Source organism: Mustela lutreola, chromosome 10, assembly GCF_030435805.1.
Source record: "Mustela lutreola isolate mMusLut2 chromosome 10, mMusLut2.pri, whole genome shotgun sequence".
In the NCBI taxonomy this organism is placed as follows: Eukaryota; Metazoa; Chordata; class Mammalia; order Carnivora; family Mustelidae; genus Mustela; species Mustela lutreola.
The window spans coordinates 25,006,060-25,012,639 of record NC_081299.1 but is presented as its reverse complement, the minus strand read 5'-3'; positions in this window follow the sequence as shown (position 1 = coordinate 25,012,639).

The following is a 6,580-nucleotide window of genomic DNA, read 5'->3' as shown; positions in this document are numbered from 1 at the left end:
CTCCACCTTCTATTTCACTGGCACGAATTGGGTCACCCGTTTCTGGTCATCCAACCCCTGTTACCACAGGAATGTCATCACTGCGTCGCTGCTTGTGTTCTCAGACAGAGAACAGGGCAGGGAGAATGGAATTATCCTCGCACTAAGCAAGCCCCGTCTGCAGCCCGAAGCCGGGGAAGCCGGGGAAGCCCTGAACTTTTCAAAGGAAAAGTTCCCTAGACAAAGACGGCCGCTCTCTGTTCTCTTACGAGGGAGGGAAGCAACCCGCAGCGTCCGCCACAGACACTAAGAAATAACCCTGTAATAAAAGACAGGGTGCGTGTTCTGAGGGAGCGTGGGCTGGGAGTTTGCGGTTTTTAAATTGAGACCTGAGAGAGGACTGCCAGGGAAGATGATGGGGTAGGAGGCTCCTGGACTCCTCTCATCCCGTGGGCACGAGAAAGCACATCAGTGTAAACAACCCAGACAACGACCCGAAGACAGGCAGAGCAGACTCTCGACGTCTGCATGCAGAGGAGAGGCCACAGGGAAGAGGGCAGGAAGGGAGGAGAGGCAGTCCGGAGCCAACCAGACCCCGGGGCCTGTCCAGGGGACGTAGGGACCTGCAGGCATGGCGAGGGGAAAGAACCAGGCAATCCCACCGCGGAGAACACGCAGGGAAGATGAATCCTCGTAACACTTGGCTTTGAAAACCAGGGGGGCCAAATTTCACAAGTTCTTATAATCAGCAGGACTTAACGCCCGAACTTTAAAAATCTCTAGCAAAGCCAGGAGGGTGAGGGGAAACGGAGTCCCTCCCCTTAAAGATACTGCACACAAACAGCGCACAGAGATACAGCATAGAAGCAGCGGTTTGAAAAACTCCTGGGACATAGGAGAGAGAGATTTGATTACGAATCGCAGAGTGTGTCTCAGAGGGACAGGGATCCTGACTCCTCCCGGAACAAAAGATCTGTTGAACACCATTTCTCTCCCTTGCACCACAACGTAATCACCCAACCGCCTGTGGGAACCAGCACTGCACCAGTTCTCACTACCTATCTTGCTAACAGCACGCCCCACCGCCGTGTCCTCCTACAGCCAGGCCCCCTCCCGCCAGGCCTCCCTTCCAGAGCCTCTCACACAGCAGATGCTTGCAAACCTTGTCCGACTTGAGCACCTTGCATGGAAGATGCCATCTTGACTGCAATGGAAAAGGAGGCTAGAGGCTACAGCAAGTTCAGGGGGAATGAGTGTGGACCTGCTGATCGCAGAGGAGATGCCAAGTAACTAGTTGTGCAGATCTGAGCTCCGAAGAGAGATTAGTTGCATTCATGATATCAGAGGTGGCGGGTTCAAGGACAAACGTGGCTGAGCTAGAGCGGTCAAAGACAGCACGCCCATCTTGCGGTCGTCCGAGCCCCCCCCCCCCCCCGGGGAGACAACGGGACTGCGGCCAGCCAGGGGTAGAGGTCCTCGTGATTGCAGGGGCACACCCAGGAGGTGGGGGCTGTTGCAGGCAGGGAGGGGCTGTGGGATGATATGGGTGAATGGCTCAGGCACAACAGGAACAGGCCTTTGAAGGACCTGCTGGTGGAGCATGGCCAAGAGTGCAAGCCCTGGAGCCAGACTGTGGGGCTGGGATCTGGGCTTTCCTATGGAACTAGCAGAGTGGCCTGGGGTGAGTCATGAACCTGAGCCCAGGTTGCAACTGACATTTGTAACTGACCTCTGGGCTATGCGAATAGCAAGAGCACAACAATAAGATGTCTGTACCCTCTGTCCTGTCTTCCAAGAAGACAAGCCCTGTGGATCTGGTCACGGTTGGAGCAACTGCCAGAAAGAAGTCACATGAAAGCATGTCCACAAGACCTAGAACTTCTCTTCCAGGGCGACAATGACTAATTCTCCCTTAGATCTTGTCCCAAGATACGCAGAATATCAGGGCTTCCCAGCTGCTGCTATGACCTAACACTCAAGATTCTGACTCCTACAGGAAGAAACAGTTTCCAGTGGATTCCAACCAAAGCCGTGGAGAAATCTGAAGTATCACTCTCTCCCTGCCCCTACCAGTTTACAACCAGCATTCAAGGACAGCAGAGTTGAAAAGAAAAAAAGTTGCCTATGTCTCACTCAATAAAAATAGAGAGTGAAACTTCAGTCTTGAGCCACAGCGTCTCCTGGACGTTACCAGAAGAGGTGGGTGGAGAAAAAAGGAGAAAGAATACCCATAAAGACCCTCCAGCTCTCCCTTCCTTGCATTCAAAGTGTGAAACAGTGAACAGTGAGAGAAAGATGTCAGCCCAGCACAAGGGCCGTGAGATCACGCAGGCTCATTGTGGATCCCCTGATTCCCCCTCGCCCTGTCCTCCACGCTTTGAGGGTCACGAGAGAGATACCAGAGGAGCCCAAAACAAGTTTGTTTTTTCTTTCAGTTTAATCAGTAGAATTTATTAATTTATCAGGCCACTTCATCCCAAAATAGGATTTAACTAGCCAAAACATGAAATAATCACCAAAAAAGGAAAATATGAAAATGAAACAAAATGAAAATAATAAAGGATAAGGAAGTGAAAACAAAGCCAGACAGAGTGAAGTCAGGCACTGATGAGCAAACTGTGAACCAAAAAGGCCTGCTCGGTTTTTAGAATTGGATCTTGAACCTCTGAGCCTCCTGGTGGTCAAACTTCATTCCATTTTTATTTCCGAGTCGCTCAGATCGATCCCAAGCTCCTGGTTTTCATAAGCTATTAGTTGCTCAAAGGAGTCCCTGGAGAGAGCAGGCGCAGGCTGTGCCAGAGGGGCTTAGCCTGACCCCCGGCCTGGCTAGTCCCACCTCCTCCATCTCCATCTCCTTCCCGGCCACTTCAGGAATAGGGTTGCGTCGGGGACCACATGTATGGTCAGGAACAAGCCTTTCCTTACCAGATGCTGTCTAGAGGGGGTAGGCCTTTTCCTGCCCTGCCTGCCAGCCTTCCCAGTGAAGTGTGCCAGGAGGGTTTCAGAGCAGCAGGTCACGACCACCACCACCACCACCACCACCACCACCACCACCACCACCACAGCCCCCGCCCTTGGCCTTCATGCTCATTTCCACTCCTCTAAATATACAGAAACTCCTCTGTGCCCTGTGAATCCCCCAAAGCACGGAAGCCAAGCCATGTTCTAATGAAGGAAGAAGAGGAGTCCTTTCCCCTGTGTGTCCCAATTGTCACCTGGCACCACAGTGGGGCTCTCTGAGCTCCGGTGACTCTCCAGAGATTCTAGAGACAATGGCTCCGTTAGCCGCTGCCCGTGGCTCCTCTCCAGCTTAGGTTCACGTGATCTCAAACCAGCCTTGCAGGTCCATGTGTTTTCTCACTGTTCCTTTGTGGGGACCTCACCCTCTAGATGGCACAATTATGGGGCATTTTCCAACAATGAAAATGTGAAAAACAAATGTGACCTCAGAAAGTGTTATGTGATGGCGGATGGCAGCCAGGATCAGAATCATCCGCACAACCCAAGAGATTCCTGCACCAAGCTGGGATTAGAAAATCCTTATTCAGCCTGTTCAGTGTGTCTGGGCAAAGGTGTTTAACTGGATCCTGCCCTTGACCGTTCTGAGGCTCCTGACTTTACTAGGTGACTCTCAGACGAAAGCAGCTCTCTGCTTTGAGATGCGAGAGGACAGACCCACACTGAGAACAGGGGCCTCCTTAGCACTCTGCCTCTTCCTCCAGGCAGCCCAGGGCAGGCTCACCGAGCACAGGCTACGCCTAGGGTTCCTTCCGGGACCAGGGAAAGGCGCTCCAGGGCAACGAGGTCCCCAGTGTGGCTCCGGAACAGATGAGGCAGAGAGGCCAGGATTCCCCGAGGTCCCGACTACTACGTTTCTCAGCAGGTGAGGACCCAAGCTGCCTTCTGCTCCTCCTGGCTAGAGGCTGTGGGGGACAATGAGGCTGAGGCAGCCAGGACCAGGAGATCACTGCTGGAGTCAAGGCTAAAGAGAGCAGATACCTAAAGGCACCCTCAGCCCCATTCCCTGCCCTCACCCTCGGGTCTGCTGCCTCCTGAAGATTCTCAGTGTCTGTCACCTCAGAAGAGCCTCGGCCCTCCTTGAGGGAAGGTGCAGAGCTCAAGTAAGAAGGCGCAGCTCACATGCCACAGTCGCAATCGCTGCCTCGGTTTCCCTTCACCAGGGTCTGTCCCGCGGGCACACAGCCTGAGGCCCAGGTTGCAGAGTGAATCTGCTTCTCAAGGGCAGACTCGCGTTAACAAAGCTCAGGGAGCAGCAAAGACCTGTTGGAGGAGGTCTGGGTGCCTCAGCAAAGCGGGGGTGGGGGGCAGGACCCAGACACAGGAGCCACCTGAACAAGAACTTCCTCCAAAATGTCAGTCATGCAGGGAGGAGGGCCCACGCCGCCTGTGCTCTCAGGATGAGCCTCTGGTCCGCCAAAGGACCGGGGCGTAGTGAACATCCAAGCGTTCACTGGAAGCGTGAGACACTAGCCCACCTCCCAGAACAGGGGCGCGGGTGACACTCGAGGGAGAGGGCGCAGCTTGGCTTCCACAGTGAAGGTTCCAGAAGACTTGGGACTACACTGAGAATTCAGGCATCAGCAACAATGGAAAGCGTTCAAAAGACGACAGGAGTGTGCAGGGGTGGGGGGAGTAGGAGTGGAGAGCGGTCTAGAGCTCCCTGGAGGAGTGTCTTGCTCTCCCTTTGGTGCTTCCCAAGCTCTGTCCTAGGCCCGGTATTTCCAGGACTTGAACATTCTCTCTTATCTGTGGTTTAACTCCCACACACGCAGGTGACTCCCTGGTCCTAAGCTGTCCCCTAGCTTCAGGCCACATATCCAAATGCCTGCTGCAGTGCCCCTCAGCTATCCTTCAGGCACCTGAAGTTCAAATGTCCCGAACTAACTGTCATCTTCTGCCCTCCTGCATCTCCTTCTTGTGTTCCCAGTTCTGGTGACATGCCCCACCCATCACCCAAGGCATCTAGCTCTCCTCTGGTGTCCCCAGCGCTGCCTCTGAAACTGCTCAGATCCATCCGCTCCCCTTCCGGGTACCCACTGCTCCAGTTCAAATCCTCGTGTTTAGCTGGAATATTGCAGTAGCGTTCCTACCGCGGCACAGCCAAGCTCCACTCAGACCACGCGCGCCCATGTCACCCTCGGCCCGATGTCCAAGCTCCACTCGGGCATGAGGTCCAGGAAGCTGCCCCCGCACCCTCCCATCTCAGCTCACACCACTGCCCACCTCTCACTTTACACGCTGCTGGTCCTAAGCTGCTCTGGCGCCCATCCACACCCGAATCGTGCCGTCACACCACCATGCCCCTGCCCGGAACTCCCTCCCCCGCAGCTCGCACGGCTCCCTGTGCCTCATCTTGTTACTGCAGATACCTGCTGGTGCCAACCCAAGGCTCACCCACGACCCTGCCCCTCAGAGACCATGTGAGCCAGGAGAGGTAAACAGGGAAGGAGTTGCCAGGCAGTGGCCCCAGGTGAGCTGGTTCTCAGGAAGCAGAGGAAGGGCTGGGAGTGATCTCGCTCTGTGGGGCGCAGAACTGTCCGACGGCTCCCTCGTGTGTGCATAGAAACTTCCACCCTTCACATCATATCCACCATCTGCTAGGTACTTCCCCAGTCCGTGAAATACCCAGGGCATAATGGCTTCTCGATGTCACAAGCAGAGATGTCAGGACAAGGATTTTCTTTTAAAATCCTCTGGAAATGGAAGACTATGGTCAATATTTTTAAACCCTCCTAAGGAGAAACTCTGAAGGCCAAAGTATGCAAATTAGAAAACCATCGTGGGTGAGCCCTTCTGACTGGTCTTTGTGGGAGGGCCAACATTCAGGAAGCACCGGGCAGGCCTGGCACAAGCTCGCTCAGGATAAAACTGTGCCACACACCTGAGATGCAGGGCAGTGGTCAAAGCCCTCTCAGTAGGCACAGCAACTCTTCCTACCTACCCTCTGCTCAGCTACCACCAAGAGGAAAAGGGCTGGGGAGACGAAAACACCGGCCTGGGTTTCTTTAAGGTTTAACATTTTCAACTCAGCCAAGTCTAACTCAAAGAGGACAGACTCCTTGAGAAAGGGGATAATTCTTAAACCCCATTTTCTTCGTGGAAGCTGTATCCCATGGGAAGAGGTACATGGGCCTGTTCTCCCAAAGGAAATCCACATCAAGCACTTAAATACTAGCTCAGCCTTGCTCCAAGCATCGCCAATTCGGGCCATTCCAGACCCTTCCAAGTTTAGGGATTCCTGGTTTCTGAATTTGCTAAAAGGAGAATTCCTAAAAGAATTTTAGTAGGAAACATGGCCCACAAAGTGCTTTGGGGTCTGAGTTACCCGCGCTATGGCAGAAGGGAACTCAGTACAATGGTCAGGGGCACCTCAGGCTCCAGAGACAGATAGATCTGGACAAAGTCTGCCACTGCCATCTTCAGCCATGCCACCCAAGCAGGTTACTTAGTTTTCCCAAGCCTCAGTTTCTCCTCCGGGAAATGGGGAGATTAGTACCTTCCTCCCAAGGCTGCCATGAGGAGTGTGAGGATGTGTACAAAATGCTTAGCACAGAGCCTGCCAAAGAGCAAATGCTCAATA